The sequence below is a fragment of the Hylobates moloch genome, unplaced genomic scaffold (assembly GCF_009828535.3).
Source record: "Hylobates moloch isolate HMO894 unplaced genomic scaffold, HMol_V3 SCAFFOLD_16, whole genome shotgun sequence".
NCBI classification, from domain to species: domain Eukaryota; kingdom Metazoa; phylum Chordata; class Mammalia; order Primates; family Hylobatidae; genus Hylobates; species Hylobates moloch.
Genome location: NW_026652291.1, coordinates 21,807,149 through 21,826,989, shown reverse-complemented (window position 1 = coordinate 21,826,989; position 19,841 = coordinate 21,807,149). Strand labels below are relative to the sequence as shown.

Here is a 19,841-nt window from a genome sequence, read left to right as displayed (position 1 = left end):
TCTGAAGCCTTCTTCTCTCAACTCGTCAAAGTCATCCTCCATCCAGCTTTGTTAGGTTGCTGGTGAGGAACTACGTTCCTTTGGAGGAGGAGAGGTGCTCTGTTTTTTAGAGTTTCCAGTTTTTCTGCTCTGTTTTTTCCCCATCTTTGTGGTTTTATCTACTTTTGGTCTTTGATGATGGTGATGTACAGATGGGTTTTTGGTGTGGATGTCCTTTCTGTTTGTTAGTTTTCCTTCTACCAGACAGGACCCTCAGCTGCAGGTCTGTTGGAGTTTACTAGAGGTCCACTCCAGACCCTGTTTGGCTGGGTGTCAGCAGCGGTGGCTGCAGAACAGCGGATTTTCGTGAGACCACAAATTCAGCTGTCTGATAGTTCCTCTGGAGGTTTTGTCTCAGAGGAGTACCCGGACAGGTGAGGTGTCAGTCTGTCCCTACTGGGGGGGTGCCTCCCAGTTAGGCTGCTCAGGGGTGAGGGACCCACTTTAGGAGGCAGTCTGTCTGTTCTCAGATCTCCAGCTGCATGCTGGGAGAACCACTACTCTCTTCAAAGCTGTCAGTCAGACAGGGACATTTAAGTCTATGGAGGTTCCTGCTGAGTTTTTGTTTGTCTGTGCCCTGCCCCCAGAGGTGGAGCCTATAGAGGCAGGCAGGCGTCCTTGAGCTGTGGTGGGCTCCACCCAGTTCGAGCTTCCTGGCTGCTTTGTTTACCTAAGCAAGCCTGGGCAATGGCGGGCGCCCCTCCCCCAGCCTCGCTGCCGCCTTGCAGCTTGATCTCAGACTGCTGTGTTAGCAATCAGTGAGACTCCGTGGGGATAGGACCCTCCGAGCCAGGTGCGGGACACAATCTCCTGGTGTGCCGTTTTCCAGGCCCGTTGGAAAAGCGCAGTATTAGGGTGGGACTGACCCGATATTCCAGGTGCCGTCTGTTACCCCTTTCTGTGACTAGGAAAGGGAACTCCCTGACCCCTTGCGCTTCTCGAGTGAGGCAATGCCTCGCCCTGCTTCGGCTCGCGCACAGTGTGCTTCACCGACTGTCCTGCACCCACTGTTTGGCACTCCCTAGTGAGATGAAACCGGTACCTCAAGCAGAAATGCAGAAATCACCCGTCTTCTGTGTTGCTCAGGCTGGGAGCTGGAGACCGGAGCTGTTCCTATTCGGCCATCTTGGCTCCACCCCCCCAGCATATCATATTTCTATTAAGTTGGCACAAAAGTAATTGCAGTTTATGCATTAAAAGAATAATGGCAAAACTGCAATTACTTTTGTGCCAACCTAACACATAACATATATGTTTACTATTTTTACAGTGGCAATGTAATAAATCAAAACACAATGTACCAATAATTTGCCTAACTTTTTCCTTTGTCATAAACTTTTTCAGATATTTCTAAAACTCTACAATTATAAATAGTATGCAATGTATAATTTAAGTTTACTCAATATTATTTTTCTAGGATAGATTAAAAAGTATATGATTACTGAACCTAAAGAGACAAGATGTTTTGAGGGTTTTTGATAAGGCATAAAGCTACTTCCCAAAATTTGTTTTATCAATTTGCAGATAAAGAAACAGCAATTGTTTTACTGTTCTCCTCCCATCTATGGGCATTCACACTTCATTATTTTTCTTACTCATATATTAGCATCTGATAATTTTTATTGATATTTGTAAACCAGCCATTTTTTAAAAAAGCAAACTTTTTCTTTGATGATATGTTTAGGTTTTGTCACGATGTTTAGATTTTGCCACAAAATATGTTTACAGCCCCAAGCTAAGGATTTCAGAAATAAATTATCTTCAATATTCTAGTGAATTTACTTGTGACTCAAGTAGAAAGATTCCATACAATGTCACAACCTTTCATTCACAGACGTGGGAAAAATTAACAGCATTAGAAATTAAACAAACAGTTAACTTGGTCCCAACTAGGAAATAGCATGGTAGTGACAGTTGATGATCAGTCTAATGTTGATCTTTGACCCTTGAGCCCCATAAAATTTCATCCTCTTGTCTCTCAGCTGCCTTATAATTATAGTGAATGCTTCCAGTTTTCACAGCTCTTGCTTGATAACTAACTGTGTGTCTAGGCCTGATTTACTTTAATTCCCATGTCAGTTGCTCAGTTGCAGTTCATTCCAAAGGGGCCTTAAATCACCATTTTTTTGTTGTTGTTGGTTTTTTTTTCTTTTTTTTTCTTTTGTTAGCTACAAGCAAGAAGATCCTGGATCATGCCAGAGGTTTAAAAGAAGAAGTGAAGTTCTACAAGTTCATGTCATATTTTAACATGTTCCAGAATTTCTCACAGGTCTACCAAAGTAAGTGGTTGGTGCATTAACTCCTTTTGTTCCTGCTTTTGATTTTGGATAATTTTTTTTCCCTAGACACATAGGCATTTCAGCATTTCGGCTGCGAATAAAAACAATAAAGTGAACTTAGTATTTTTTTCAAGTCTTAATATTAACAGAAATGTTTTAGCCAATACTATGTAGAGCTTCTAGAGGAACAAACTCTTTAAATGCTGTGTAACTTGACAGATGTTAGCAGCTATTTTCCCCAAGGGTAGAGGAGGGAACCTGGGTGATTGGAGGTTGAAGGTAAAAGGTACACTAAAGATTATTCTGACATTAGTTTACTCTGAACTAATCACATCCAGGTGGCTCCGAATTATTGCTCACAGCCCAAATGTCACCAAAGTTATGGCTCTAGCACTCACTTTGATGTTAAAGGGTAGAGTTGATCCATTCCAGTACTCTTGCTTTAGCCCCTTAGACCCAGAATAAATTATCTGTATTTGTCTTAGAAAAGTAAACATTAAAAAAATTCTGAATCTGCACGTCATTGACACTAGAATACCTATATAAATCAGTCTCTGGTGAAATCATGACAAAATGGTTTCAGCTCTCTGTACTCCATTTGTCATTTGGCCAGATGCCTAAGCTAAAATATTTTTCTCCTACACACTTTTTTCTTTCAAGTATTAAAGACTGGTAATTTTAATAATGTGTAGAAACTTATGAAATGTACAGACAAGTGAAATGTTCTTTTTTATATGAGGTTTTAGATATATACTTTAGTCAGGGAGTTATTACACATTTCATTTTAAAAAAAAGCTCTTAAGAGAAATTCAGGTTGTCTTCTGAGAACACTGCTTGATAATGGCATGAAAGTAAATGCATTAGAATGTAACCTGTAAAAGTGAGTTAATGACTATGGATAGGAAAGATGTTGATATGTCAGGTGTGACAATAACACTTAATAACAAAAGAAACATGATTAAACTACTGTTTATCTGAGCATTTAGTCTCTGATGAGATTGATTTATGTCTAAAAACGTTTCAGTATTGTCAAGTAGTAAGTAATAAGAAAGGAGGATTAATGACAGAGGAGAGGAAGATACATCCTAGGGAATATTGTCTGTTTAAGTATTTTGTAAATGTGTCACTGAAATGCTAATGATCAGCCCTACTCAGGATAAAGTCTCAACATCTTTTCATAAAAAGGTAGATATATTTTAAGGGACTGTCAATAAATAGGTCAAAAATTATTTCCTTGAATGAAAGCTGAGATCGTCTTTCTTCCTCTAAGTTACTGTCTAGAGCTAGAAAGAGAGGAGCAAAGACCAGAAAGCAAGTGAAGAGGAAGCATGCTGGAGTCAAACTGCTGTAGTTTGAAATTTGCCTCCTCTGATTTCTGGTTCTGCTACTCTGGTCTTGTTGTTTTGCCCCTCAAGATTCTGTTTTCTCATCTAGAAAAAAGGCAAACTAATCATTGTGTACAATAAGTGTTATTTATGAGAAACTATGGATAAATGAATTGAATATATTTATACTTTAAAAAGTCACCCTCCGGTTACAAACAATAAGGCTTCAGTTGAAGGAAAATATACTCCTATTTTTGCTCCACAAGTAGAGGACTCTAAATAGGTATCAAAAAGCTTTGGTTCCAGATAAGTTTCAGAAATAAGCAGGGAAAACCCTCTAGAGTTAATATTTTTGAAGTGTGTGGATTTTCACTCTAAGTGGGTCAATGAAGATGACAAATAGCACACAGCAGCTCTAATCACGTTTCACATCAAATGAGTTTGTTAAAAATCAAGCAAAACTGTGGCTTTTAGAAGTTGATGGATTTCCAAATTTTCGATAAAGGGGAATTGTAGACATATATGTTATGGGGAGAGTATGGAGCCAGAAGAGTCAAGCCTGCAAAGAGAAAAGTTATTTAGTTATCCCAAATAAACCAATCCATGCACAATTAGTTCATAATGCTTGGAAACTTATGAAGTGCAGGGACAAGTGAAATGCTCTTTTTATATGAGGTTTTAGAGATATACTTTAGTCAGGAAATTAATCCACATTTCATTTTTATGAAATGTGTATAAATTGCATACACTATGTTAGTTTAAGCTTCATGATAGTCTAATTAAATTATTTTGGAGAATTCTTAGAAATGATGACAGTCCACATTACTGAGTAATTATTGAGTCAAGGCAATAATCTTTGTTCTGAATGAACAAAGTTAACTTGCTGAGGTTTTGCTTGAGCTTGATTTATTGGACTAACTCTCCCATCTTCTGTCATTTCTTATTAGTTAGAGAGAATTGTCACAAGAAATGTTACTGGCCACTTTAGAAAATCATCGTGGTGTATATGTCTCAGTAATCAGAGAACAATGGCTGAGCACTAGTTTCTGATCATTGTCAAATCTTAAACTAAGGAGATGGTAAAATCAAAATTCATTTTTTGAGATTGGCCCTTGCCAGTCTTACACTATGACAGTGTAAGATAAGTATGGTATGGTATGATATGTATTGACAACTGTATCATTTACTCTGTATTCAAAGATTTGAGTATAATTGTATGACTAACAGAATCCATTTTGGCAGATTGATATAATAGAGTAATTAAACTTCAGAAACCAAACCTAATCCTCAAATAAGAGAAGCTTGTCTCCTCTGAAGTTTCCTGGCATACATTTTAAAATAAAAGCCCACATTGGAGAAGACATTCAAGTACAAGACACTGATAAACTATAAATATTTGTTAGTTACAACTGATAGTCAATAAAAAATTAATGATTATTTTATTTGAAATATTTAGCTTTAATTCTACATTCTTTGCTGAAAGCCTGAACTAACTTGGGTTACTGTTCAAGGGGTTTCACAGTATTCAAGTACCCTGATGAGCTATCTATTCTCGCATATTGCTTACAAATTCCTACTTTCACATCCTCCATTCTTTCACTCTATGTCTGCTCTTTTAATGCTCTTCTTGCCACTTACAAGTTGGTAAAGTTCTCCTTTCCATTAAGTTTCATCTAAACAGGCTGGGCACAGTGGCTCACGCCTGTAATCCCAGCACTAGGGATGCCGATGCGGGCGGATCACCTGAGCTCAGCAGTTCGAGGCCAGCCTGGGCAACATGGTGAAACCCTGTCTCTACAAAAAATTAGCCAGGCATGGTGGTGCACGCCTGTAGTCCCAACTGCTTTGGGAGGCTGAAGTGAAAGGATCACCTGGGCCTGGGAGGTTGAGAGAGGTTGAGGCTGCAATGAGCTGAGATCGTGCCACTGCACTCTAGCCTGGATGACAAAGTGAGACTCTGTCTCAAAAAAAAAAAGTTTCGTTTAAAAAACGAAAAAAAAAAAAGAAGAAGGCTTAGAAAACATTTTAGGAAATAGAAAATAGAGATAATCTTTAAATGAAACTTTTTTTTTGAGACACTCTTGCTTTGTTGCCAGGCTGGGGTGCAGTGGCGTGATCTCAGCTCACTGCAACCTCTGCCTCCTGGGTTCAAGCAATTCTCCTGCCTCAGCTTCCCAAGTAGCTGGGACTACAGGCACGTGCCACCACACCCAGCTAATTTTTGTATTTTTAGTAGAGGCAGGGTTTCACCATGTTTTCTAGGATGCTCTTGATCTCTTGACCTCATGGTCGGCCCTCCTTGGCCTCCCAAAGTGCTGGGATTACAGGCATGAGCCACCATGCCCGGCCTTTCTAACCTTTCTCTCTCTCTTGCAAAGTCTTGGAATTAATCTTACCCTAGAAGTTATTCACTACAAATGAGGATTTCATAGCTTGTATGTGAAAATACCTTATATACGTTTCCATATCTACTTGTGCTTGTCTATATTGCTCAGTAGATTGTGTTATCCTTATCCTTATCCTCAAATGTTTGTATTTGGTACTGGGATTGTTATAATGTTGGCAAACACATATCATAATAGACTACTAAGAGGTGCAAACAATTGTTCGTTAAATCTGTTGTTCAATTGTTATATTAGATCAATTTCTAAAAAACTGTTAAGAGATTCTGTAGCCCATGTGAATAAGATGAAACCTCAAATGAGAAAAGTCAGAAGAGTGTTGTAAAAATATATATTATAGAAAAGCCTTTTGATAATGGAGGAGATCTCCTATTCAGCTGTTGGCAATATCACATTTCTGCTACACACCATGTTGAGTTCCCGTTATAGAAGCGAGAAAATGGAATTAAGGGATTTCGTGAAAGAAGCAGCCTAGCCAGGCACAAGAGTGTAAGAGGATACCTCTAAGCTGACACTTGCAAAGTGAGGAGTAAAACAGAGGAAGGAGAGATTAGGGCTGGTGTGTCTGTAGGGAATGTCTCTGTCCTGTTATTGCTTAGTCATAGTCTCATGTAACCTACCCAGTTTCTAGCTTAGCCAGTGATATTTTATGAAGTACCTATTCAAATTAGTTTTGGTTATAAATGAGATAATATATGTATTGAATTATCCTTCCCACCACTTTTCTGACATGTAAATCCTAACCTCAAATCAATAAGATTACATGTATAATATATAATAAGTATTATCTCTCTATATATACTTTTTTTTTCTTTTTTTTCTCTCTATTGCCCAGGCGGGAGTGCAGTGACATGATCTTGGCTCACTGCAACCCCCGCCTCCTAAGTTTAAGCGATTTTCCTGCCTCAGCCTTCTGAGTAGCTGGGATTAAAGGCATGCACTACCACACCTGGCTAATTTTTGTATTTTTAGTAGAGACGGGGTTTCACCATGTTGGCCAGGCTGGTCTCGAACTCCTGACCTCAAGTGATCCACCTGCCTCCACCTCCCAAAGTGCTGGGATTACAGACGTGAGCCACTGCGTGAGTGAAGAGATATAGCTACATGTAATGTAATATATAATATTTTAAGAGATTTATACATTTCTGAAAATTTTGTTTCACTTTAGTTTTGCCTAATGCCATGAGTTAAACACTCAGCCTTCTTAAACTTTGAAAGGGAAGTGATTTATTCTCCCCTTTCCTTATCCTCAAAAGTTTGTATTTGGTACTGGGCTTGTTATAATGTTGGCAAACAAATAGCAGAAAACCAAAGTGATATTTACTATTAGAGTCCAGAATAAGAATCTTCATAATGTTCTCTCCATATCTAAGCACATGGTTTTTATGGGGCTAGAGAGGCATCATTTCTAAGTAGGGAATTCCTCCCATAGTGTTTTCACTGCTGCAGGCTGGTGGAGAAGAATGAAGACCCAGAAAAACTTGGATTCATCTTATTGCAAGGATGTTGGATCCTTTGCATATCTTTCATATCCTTTGCATATATTTTTACTCTAATGGACTTAGGGAATGGGATAATTGAAGTGTTTAGCTTATGGGGTCAGTTTATTGGATTAAATGTTATAATGGATGTAAGGTGATTATCAAGCATCCAGGATACTAGCCATTTCTTTTACAAATGCACAAACGCATCATCCTGTCTTTTTTCTTATTTTCATTTTTTTTTTTTACTGAGAATATTTTGCTTCAGAGTAAAAAGTACAGAATGAATTAAAAAAATGGGAGAAAGAACTTGAACAGTCTAATGCTTTGAGAATTGCTAACTATCATTATGTACATGGTGGGATAGGTGAAGCAGGTTATAAAACATTTGAACTCATTCCAGCACTGGTGACCCTTTCTCAAAGCCAGATGTTTAAATGACGGCTCAATGGGGATATGTGGGATTATAAATATGTCCCATCTGCTTCCACCGTCTGCCTGCTCTTGAAAGGTTTAAAATCACCTACTGCATGTGGTGGCAGCAGCAGTCTCCATTCCAAACCACAGAAATATTAAAAGATAACCAGAGACCTTTCTATTGGCAAAGCCTTTCAACATTCACCTAAAGGGAATAAATGAAGATCAAGGCAATTTGTTGTTAAGGTGTTGGATAGAAGTACTATGGGAAATATTTTATTATTTAATTGAGACATGTTAATCTGGATAATCATAAAGAAAAGTGAGGATTCATTTAAATGTTCAACTCTAGACACACGAAGGCATTTTGTAACACTGAATGGACCACATAATTATTTTCATTAAATACGCTGTTAACTGCAAGTATTTTACTATGTTAGGGAAGTACAATCATAGAGTTTCATTATGCAAAACTAATAGTAGTATGAATAGCAATTTTCTATGTATGTTTTGCAGTTCGTCTGATTTCCCTTATTCTGTATTTTAGCACCCAAGTTTTTATGGTTATTTCTTTCACATACTTTGCACTGCATAATGACTTTATTATGTATTTACTTGTCATCCGCCTTCTGCTTCATTAGACAATGTTCTCTAGGAAAGCAGGGACATTATTTCTCTTATCTCTTTACATGCAGTACCCAGAAAAATGATTGGCATACAGTAGACACTCAGTAAATAGTGCAGAACAATGCGTTAAAAATTAATAAAGATCATTTATATTGTCTAAAATCATTCCATGTGATATATTGGATACACTTCACCAAATATCGGCAGGAAAATAATTCCAGACTTCCAGGTAGTTGCATGTCCTGGTTTCTTCTTCAGCATAAGGCCATATCGAATATATTTACACATACCTCCTTGGGCTAAAATAAAAGAAAGACACCAGGGAAGTAGCACATATGGAGTATATACTGCAGACTTAAATAAGTGCTAGATATTCTCTTAATTTAAGGAGAATACACATTGAGGTAAATCTATGAACATCAAAAAGCGATCACCAGAGATAGGTAGATGATAGATAGATAGATAGATAGATAGACAGACAGACAGATAGATAATGAAAAGATCCTTCCAACTTAAAATCTGAACTTCTTTTAATAGGGGACGTGATGTGGATTTAGATGACCTAAGCCTTAATCTTATTCTGTCGGTTACAAGCTACTTGATTTTGAGTAAGCTGTTTGGCGTCAGTTAACATCAACTTTTCATCTGTCAATTAAAATATAATGGCACTTGAATTTTGTTAGCATCAAATGACACATGAAATGTGAAAGCAATTTGTAAACCGTAAAGTAGTAGCCCATTTGTAAACTAAGTTTGTGAACTAAAGTAGTAGATAGGTTTTGTGCTCTTAATTGTTAGACTTGCTAAAAGACTTTTGATGACTTAATTTTCAGAAATATAACAATGATTTGATGGAAAAATAGAAAAGTTAAATACTGACTGAAGGGAAGAGATGAAATAATCTAATGTATGAGGCCAAAAATGGAAATGGAAATGTAACTACTTATATTACTTCATAATTATATGTTTCATTTATAGACATGTGGATGAACCATAACAGCTAATATGTGTCTCTTAATATTGATGTTTCTTTTATCAGTTTAATATTTTTATTGAATTAAAAGATAACTTCTTATGCCCTAGTATAACTAGATAACTGTCTTACCCATTCTTCCTTTCTTAATATCCAATATTTACAATACTTCTCTAACTAAACTATACTTAACTATACATAAGAGTCACCTGGAGGAGTGATTTTGCCACAGATTTCTGGGTCTTATGTCTAGAGATTGTAATGCAGTGGGGCTGCGATGGCGAGCCTGAGTCTTTGCACTTCTAACAAGCTCCCAGATGATACAGATGCTAATGGCCCATTAAAACATTGTTCTATACATGAACCAGTATAAGTGATTTCCTCACTAATTAACAGGAAAGAAAGGTATTTAAAATGGGTTATAACCATGTTTTTATTGAGACTTCCAAAATTTTCAAGAAAACATTTTTAGCATGAAGATAGGAAAATTCTATTTTGAGGTGCAGTTCCTCAGAAATAAAACCTTGAGACAGAGATTTGCATACAGGAATATTAATGGAGAGTATTCTTATGAATGACACTGTTAAGAGTTTGAGAGAAACAGGACTGGTCAGAGTGAGAATGAAGAAGCGTGATGCAGTTGATAGCACACAGCCAATTTCACAGGAAACGCTGGAGGAACTACACCTTTGGGGAGTTGTTGCTATTTGAAGACAGGCTTTTTTCTCCTCACATTAACCGATAATTTGTTGAAGGCAATTATTAATTGAAGAGGGAATGTAATATCAGGTGAAACATTATTCTTCGGGAGAGGACACGAGAGCAATTCTTGGAGGAGGATTCAGCTCTGAGCCCTCAGAAGTCAACACTTCTGGCAGTTTGGGATGTGACTGCTTTGTAGGCAAGAGGGGAAATTGGTATTCATGATTCAATCCACTAAAGATTGTCCATTTAATATGTTGAATGAGTTCAGTTTCACTGAGAATGAGATACTGAAGTTTATCTTTCAATTGTAGATTACTTAGATAAAAACATATATTATTTCCAATCTGAAATATTTACAATTCTTGAGTCAGCAAAGGTAAACCAGAGGCCAGGCACAGTGGCTTATGCCTGTAATCCCAGCACTTTGGGAGGCTGAGGCGGGCAGATCACGAGGTCAAGAGATCAAGGCCATCCCATCCTGGCCAGCATGGTGAAACCCTGTCTCTACAAAAAATACAAAAATTAGCTGGGCATGGTGGTACATGCCTGTAGTCCCAGCTACTCGGGAGGCTGAGGCAGGAGAATCACTTGAACCCGGAGGCGGAGGTTGCAGTGAGCTGAGATCATGCCACTGCACTCCAGCCTGGGCAACAGAGCAAGATTCTGTCTCAAAAAACATAATAAAATAAATGTAAACCAGAAACTGCTATAAGTGTGTACCACCCACCTTGCAATTTTTTTTTGTTTCCTGCTTTTGAATGAACTAGCAATAGTGTTTCAGAACTTTAGTTTCAAAACTGTCAATATAAATGTTGTGAAATGAAAATGCTGTGGATAAAATGCACTGAACTATTTCACCTTTTCATAAAAACAATTTAGTAATTGATTTGGCCTGGAATTATAACATTTGCTCTAATCTACTCCACTAACCCAACAAAAGCATTTATTATCAATCAAGATTCTTTAGACAATTAACTTGGGTGAAATAATTAGACTTGCCAAATTATGTTATTCAAGTATACTATAATATTCTTATTGACATCAGAGTAGTTTGTGTAAATTATCTAGCCCACACCTTTATTTGATAGATTAATCAACTAGGGTTTAGGTGTTCATTATCATTCACTCTTTCAAGTATTGATGGAGCCTCTGCAATGTACCAGGCAGGTAACTGGATGCAAATAATAAAACAGAGAATAAAATAAAGCTTGTTTTATGTTCATGCAGTTTAAAGTTTTAAGGGGTGTCTAATTAAATCAAAGAACAAAATCAAATAAAGAAAATAATTCAAAATCGCATCTCAATGGAATCAAGAAATTATGATGACGAGAACAAGAATGTGGACCCATTTTGGGAGGTCTCTTTAAGACCTGCAAAGGAAGCAGGGAAATCCACAAATGAGCAGAGGATTGTTCCTGGCAGAGACCAGCTATCCATTTAAACAAAGTGAAGGACAGACAGTCCATTGAGTTATATGGAGAGTTGAATATTACGACATTGTAAGGGTGGCAGGAACTAGTCCCTGGGACTAGTATTGCAGGGTATATTAGGAGGCTGGATTTAGATATTATTCTAATTGTGATGGAAAGTCGTTTAAAATGCTGTAACTTAGAGGTGGGCAGGAAAAAAATAACTTGGCTCAAAGGAAGTAAAGCTTTTTGGAAGCTGGATATCCACTTGATTATTGGGAGTGTGGGTGAGTGTTGAGGGTCACCTTGGGGAAAAGCAGGTAGGGCCTTGCTGCAGCTGCCCATGTGTTTATTTAGGTACCAAACCTCAAAAGACGTTTTCATTTGTGTTGTAAACATATTAGAGTTTATTACACACTTCAGTACACCTTATACTTTTCAAGGTTTTATGCTTCCAAAAGTGACAAAGTTTCTTCCATCTGTAGAACTCCTTTTAGTCTGCATTTTTAAACTGGTAGTCTGCTGAGGATTCTATTTTTCTGTAAATATATATGTCATCTTCATTTTTGGATATTTTTACTAGAATTTTATAGTTCTATATTTTCACTTTTGCTCCTTTTATATTCTAAATAAGTTATGCCATCATCTTCTGGCTTTCAACTGTTTTGTGTATAAATAACCTTAATATCACTATTGCTCTTTTGAAGGTAATCATTTTTTCTCTGACTGATTTTAAGATTTTTGGATTTTTACAGTTTGATTATGATGTACTACTGAGTCCAATGTTGTTCTTTCTTGAATATGTGGGTTAATGTATTTCATTACTTCGAGAAATTTATCAGCCACTATTCTTTCAAATATTGCTTCTGTTTCATTTCTTTCTTCTCTCCTCTGGGACTCTATGCATCTGTTATGCCTCATAATCTGATGTGATTTTTTTTTCCTTTTCATCCTTTTTATTTCATCCTTTCTACTTCAGTTTATTTTTTATTAGACTATCTACAAGTATACTGATCTTAGTTTTTGTTCTGTCCAGACAATGGCAAAATCATCCAATGAATGTAAAAGTTAAGATTTTGGATTTTTAAATTATAGAATATGTATTTCATTTTTTCTACAGTTTTCAAATTGGTTGAAATGCTCCCTAACATCTATTTCTCTGTCTTTTTTTCTGTGTATATGTATTTATGGTAGACTCATCTGGATTTCAGGAAGGTACTTAGACAATAAATGTTACTTGGGGAAAGAGACTAACTCAGACTAACTAATAAATGTTACTTGGGGAAAGAGACTAACTAACTCATGAAGCAGTTCATGTCTCTCTTGGTTATGCTCACTCAGTAATATCTTAGTAATATATGCTCATTTAATAGGATAGTAGGCGGAGGGTTGGGAGCAAGCCAATACTATCAGTGTTTCTCAATTCTGTCAGACAACTAGAATCATCTAGGGTGGGAAAGGAGAAGAAGATTTTAAACAAATCACAGTGCTTGGCTATCACTGCATATTAATTACATCATATCTTTGTAGGTGAGTAATGGTCATTAGAATTTTTTAAGTTCTCCAGGTGATTGTGATATCTACCCAGGGTTGGCCTGGTTAATAGTCATTGACTTAACTGTTTTACTTCATTGTACTCCCCCACCTGAACATTTTCCCTTAATTACACTGAAATCCCTGAGGAGAATTTGAAAAAAAAAGAAAAAGGAAGTTAAATGAACAGTGAAATTTAATTGTACAATTTTTAGAAAATTTCCATAGGCATGAAATGTATGTTTTCCAAAAGTAAAGCATACATTCGCGCAAGTATTAAGGAGATTACTCTTACCATGCTTCACCACTAAAAAAGTACTACCTAAACAAATATTTTTAGAAGATTGTATAAAGAAAGACAAAAAGGAATCAAAATTAAGTAAAATTAATCCTTGTGGTGTTAGAATTATATTAAATGAAGTTATTTTACAGTATTTTGAAAGCAGCACTAAATAAAATGAGAAACATTATAATTTGTAATGTTCAGTCCATATACTGAGATTGTTTGCTTTTAAATTTGGTCACATTGTCATGAGTTAATGACCTTTATGCTAGGAAATCAAGTGGATAATATTTTAGTTATCAGCATTTTTTATCTATCATTGGCATTCAATCTTATTATATAATAATACTTCCTTGAAATAGCTGTGACTCTGTGATTGTATACATCTTGGTTTTCATTCTATTTCTCTATTCTGTATTCAATTTTCATTTTTTGCTCAACTCTACCATTAGGACTTAAAATATTTAAATTTTGTAGGTACTATTTTTGTTTTATGTTGTTGTTGCTTTGGTCATGTGGCCTCATTTACACTCTGCAGCCTGTAATTTACAAATGTATTTCTCCACTCCAAGTATTCTCTCTGAATTTTCAACCCATGTATCCACTTGCTTGCTTGAAACCCTTTTTTGGATGTTTCCATGCAGCTCAAATGCAACATTTCCAAATCACCGTTAATGGTCTTCGCTGCAAATCTGTGAATGGTATCCTATGAAGTTGTCCAATATGATGATATCTTCAGATCCTCCATCTCTGAATGTTCCCACTTGTGTGTGCAGCAAAGAGCCAAAGTTTAATCTTTGACATTTTCTTTCTCTCTCCCACATTCCATTAGTTATTGTTCTGTTCCTATATCATATGTTTTCATTGCCCTCTATACCTACCTTACATAAAACTTAATAGAGTATATAACTAATCATGTATTTTCATGATGATCTAATCAACAATAAACTTTCTCAGTAGTCCAAATTCTTCATGAAATCATAGACTATATTTTACTCACTATTGTAGCCCTAGTCTATAGCAACATTGTTATATGTTAGGTGCTTAATATATAATTTTCCAAGGTATTAATTAACTAATTATATAAATAAATTAAAAACATTTTATGAGAAAGTTTCTCAAATCCTTTTAAGATTATTTGAATATATTCATGTCTGAATATTTCAAGGTTTTTAAAAAATACTACTACACTTATTTGAGTAATCACTAATAAACAAATATTCAGTTTAGTGAGTTCAAATCTATTCCACGTAAGTGAGAAATAGACCAATTAAACAATAAAGCTCCTCATTTTAAATACTTTAATGTAGCAGCAAATACTGAGTGGTGTTTAGGGACAATACACATAGTCTTAGAAATTAAACACATTTAGTAAATACCTGTTAAACAAAGACACAAATAAAATAACGAATAGCATTTTTTCATATAGATCAAAGAAAAGTGAACCCAATTTCTCATCTGATCGTTTTATGTAACACATTATCTATGAATATTTCCAATACATTATCTTGACCGATAAGATTAGGGAAGTCGGAAAGAATTCTATCACATTCTTTCCTTGTTCATATTATTCTGCTTAAGTTTTTACAACTGTAAATAACATAGCATGTAAATAGCATTCTAATGTTGAACATAATCTGCCATAGCATGTTTTGAGCACGTTGAAGCTTTATTTGGACAACTTTGATGAAAACAGTTCTGAATTCATCTAAGCAATATAAGTATTAGAACACACTACAACATATTTTTTCTCAATCTTTCTTTCACTTCCATTTAGCTCAAAAACCCATAAGCAGAGAGCAAATTTATAGATTATTGTATTTGTAACAAAATCGTAATCATATGCAAAAGCAAATGTCATTTATTAAAAGACAAGTACAGATACCTGCTCAGCTCTTTGTATGAATATCAGAAAACTCTTTGACATCTTCCGTTCTGGTTGACGGGGAATATGTTTGCATTTAAATCACTATGTAAGTTTTGACTTGCAATATGAAGAGAAGCTGTGATACACTGAAAAGACATTTTATCCAACCATTTTTATCACAAATTTTCTAACCGTGTCTGACACATGGTAGGCATGTTTTCTATCAAATCTCTATATTTATATGTATATATCTCTATTTATGTCAATATTTATATTCATATGTATTTAATGAGCAAATATATTCTTACTGAAATGATATTTAAAATATAACTATAACTTCTAGTAAATTACAAATGGATTATAATTAAATCCTTTCCAACATTATAACTGGATTTAAAGCAAATGAACACCAAAAATACTACAATATCAGAAGGAAAAAGTTCTGCATTCTTTCAAGAGAGCAAATCCTACAAAATGTTTTATTTTAAGGTATCGTGATTATAGTCTTGGACAAAAGTGTTGTAATTAGGCATATAAAATAAGCAACTCTTTATGTAAGTGTATGCAATGTACCAGCAGGAGAAATAACTCTAGCTGAATAACAAATACCAAGAGCTGGTTTTCAATCATCAGCCAGGTCTCTTTTGTGCTCTCTGCAATTAACAGAATAAATTTCTGAGCTTGGAATCATGGGACCACTGCCCAGAATTGAAAGTGCAACTGTGATCATGAATGTTACTTATTTCATAAAGAAATCAAATTTCTACCTCAATCTTATTAACAACCAGCTGTAGGCATTTAGACTCCAGGAGCTGGCATAATATTCTTAGTAACAAATTGAAAACTAAATGCTCCATTGTATTAACGTAAAGAACATCAAACCTATTAATATGTGTATAACCAAATGAGCATTTCAACAACTATGTCAACAATTTGGTTTTGCTTTTATATTAAAAGTGCCAATATGGCACAATGATATATAACCTGGCATAAGATGATTTGCCCCTGGGAAATAAAGCTCATGAAAGATATAATTAGGCTCATTCTGTTTACTTCCAAATTAGCCTGTGCTATAATGAGGCCAGTAGAAATTAGCAAATCTGTGACCTTAGATTCACTCCTAGTCGGGTCACCAACTTTGGGTGACTTTGGATATGTCACTAAAGACTTTGGACTTCTGTGTCATTATTGATAGATGGAAATAGGTTTCAAAATCCTCTCTAGTTTACAGAATAATTTGAGAGTGGATCAAATAGTTTAATAAAGGACCATTAGGTTAATGTGGTTAGCCACTGCATCTGATTAATTTTCTACCATTTTACAATTGAAGTGTATGTTATAATATTTAACTGTTTTCTCATACACACACACACACACACACACACACACACACATGTTTTTAAAAAAATACTTCAGGTCTTCATGTGAAATAAAATAATAAAGAACAAAACCCATGTATATTACTCTTCGTTGTTAACACAAGAGGCAAAGTTATTACATTAGAATATTTTCATTGAATATTTTTCGTATGTCTTGTTTTGATGGTGAGGTGGGGGCTCTTGTTCTGATATCACTATCAGAACAGATAGTGATCTGTTATCACTATCTGTTATCTGATATCACTAACAGATAGTGAAATCAGAACAAAAGCCCTCACCTCACCATCAAAACAAGACATGTGAAAAAAGGATCTAACTTTAGTACATCCTTCCATGACAAAGCAATTCAATATCTTGCTTAATTTACATACTTCCATGACAAAGCAATTCAATATCTTGCTTAATTTCATCCCATTACCTAAGTGCCAATCTTTTCTCAGCTCCTTACAAATAGGCGCTACCTAGTTGTGAAGCAGATTTGGTGCTGGCAATCAGATTCTCTTCACATTAAGTTCCTATTGTGCTACTGCACAAACAAATGGCTTCACTCCTCCGAGCAAACACACTCCAGCAGGATGGATTTCGGGACTTGCTTTGCTTGGCATCGATGGGTTGCCCACAAACTCCAGTAGTCCATACATTGTTGTAGCGGCAGTAGGGGCAAGTATCTTGTGAGCAAGGTGAGGTAGATTATGAGCACAGAATATTCTGCTTTACTCTCATAAAACTGGAAGTATCTCCATTTCAGGATCTGTGATCTTTTAATCTAGTTTCGTGTGACAAATATTTGATCTGTTCTGCTTGCCATGGATTAATACCTCAATCAGCAACCTCTGCAGAAAAGACAATGGATCAATATCTCCAGTTATTAGCTGTACATTATTATCTTAAGAAGAAAAAGAAAGAAGAAAGAAAACAGGACAAATCAGATGAGATTATTTTTCTTTTGTATTTCCAAGTTGACGGTTCTCTCCTGCAGATTTTTCGCTGAGTTGCACCTGCTTACCAATTACAGCTTAATCATGTCCTTTGGAGCTTGCAGTGCTCATTAGCATTCTACACTTCCCCCGAACTTTGATGTCAAAACAAAGCTGCATCCCTCATACCTGGAGGTCTAGTAAATGTCTAAGTGGGCTCAGACTGGGATCTAAATATCAAAGGCAAAACAAGAGACGAACCAAATCCCTGGCTCATTTTACTTGAACTTAAAAGATTTCCTTTAATTTTTAGGCTTTCATGGATTATCCACTACTAGAGGATGCTATTTTCAGGAGAAGATTAATCTTGTACATTGCATACACTCTTGTTCAAAAATCTAGCTGGCTGAGTGAAAACAGCAAGGAGTAGAACAAGAGTGCCTCAAGCCCTTTGGAGGAAGTCTGTAGCAATTAGGTCAGAGGGAAATCCAATTTGGATTATGATATTTTACCCAGTGGAAAAATGCAGAGGGCGAATAAGGAATTTTGCTGAGTTTTGTGCCTTTCCTGGCCTTTAGTTTTGCTAAGGTTTTAGAGGTTGAACATCTGTACCTACATTTGCTCTTTGGAATTGGAGACTACCGATGAACATATATACTACAAATACTGGGGTATCACATTAGAAGAGATACTACAAGTAAAATAAGACACGTACCTAAAAGGTGTTTTGCTTAAATGTTCAGTTTTTTTCTGCATTACCGGTAAGTACCTAGTGTGTGAAACTGTGCTCCATGAAATCCTTTGGGAGAAGATGCTGATCAAAAGGAGAGCATTAGTTGTATTGTTAATACAACTATACAGCAGACAACACTAACTGCCCTAGTGACAAGCTTACAGGTATTCCTAACAGTGAACGAATCACTACACACTATATTGTACTTAAGCACTGCTTGTCTACTTTCTAATGGAAAATATTTGTTTCTGCTTTCAGGTATATGTTCATTAAGTCAGGAATCTAGAAAAAGCAGAAATAAGCTCTCCACCAAGGAAAAACCACTGCAAACAATTTGGTATGTGACATTCAATTCTTTCTTCTCTCCATGTATTTCATGTGTTATGTGTCATATGAAATGTATTTCATGTGTTATGTGTCATATGAAATGGCACAAACAACCAAAACATTTTAATGGCTATAAACATATTCTGGGAAAGTAAACTGACCCTCCATTAGTATAACCTACTTAAATGTTTTTAAAAGATTCATAGCTATACCCTTTCACATTTCTTTGCTTGTAAAGTCTTATTTTCTCAACAATTTTATTAAATGGTCTTTTTAATTTACCATTCAATAAAATTATTTCTGTAGTGTTTATATAATTTGCCATTATGTAACAAGCATACACCTGAATTCAGTGAGAGAAGTATTGAATATTGAATAAATGATGTTGAGACTAACACTAATCCATTTTAAAATATATTGTTGGATTGGATTTCTACATAAAAACATGTTGCAGAGTAGTTTGCAGCTCAATCAGAAAAGTTAAATACATACATCTAAAATAAAAATGAAAAAATCTGTGAAAAATTATTTTATCTTAGTTTGATGATTGCTTTTCTACCTATAAAAGTAAAAGAAGAAATAGAAAGATTAAGACTGATGGCTCTGTGTATGTAAAAATTTGCAAAGGAAATAATAATAATTAATTCTCACAGAACATTTGTGTTAAAAATAAGCAAAATTAAATAGCAAGTAAACATATGTGATATGCAGATATATCTCTGATCAGTCATTTCATTATATTCCATCATTTTATTTATTTCTATTTTACTATTAAGATTTTCATTAAATTATAGTATAAATTTAAAGATTTGGGGTTTAAGCCTTACACCCTTGTTTCTTTTCAAATAGCTTTGCTATTCTTAATTCTAAATCTTTTAAACTATCACTTTCCCTTTAAAAAGAAAAAAAACCAATGCCTTACAAAATTTTCATTGAAAGAAGAACATTTATACAGACAAGAGCATTTAGAACTTTTAGGGAAGCTCTGTCCCAGGATTGGTTTTTCCATAGGATACTTCTCATTTATTCTTGGGACAATAACAATTGGTGTCAGGTAAGTTAGGTGATAAATAACTGAATGTCAAACCTTAGATGATTTGTGGCTCATGTTTTATGTTAGGAGTATATATACATATATATATATA

The 19,841-nt window shown here is 35.4% G+C and overlaps 1 long non-coding RNA gene across 1 annotated transcript in view; it reads left to right on the top strand.

The window, feature by feature from the left end:
• Positions 1 to 2,207: 2,207 nt before the first annotated feature.
• Positions 2,208 to 19,841, top strand: part of LOC131381419 (uncharacterized) — a 47,993-nt gene continuing 30,359 nt past the window's right edge. Inside the window, exons 1-2 of the long non-coding RNA XR_009210180.1 lie at positions 2,208 to 2,318; positions 18,628 to 18,706. This is a non-coding gene — a long non-coding RNA (uncharacterized LOC131381419). The remainder of the gene's footprint in view (positions 2,319 to 18,627; positions 18,707 to 19,841) is intronic.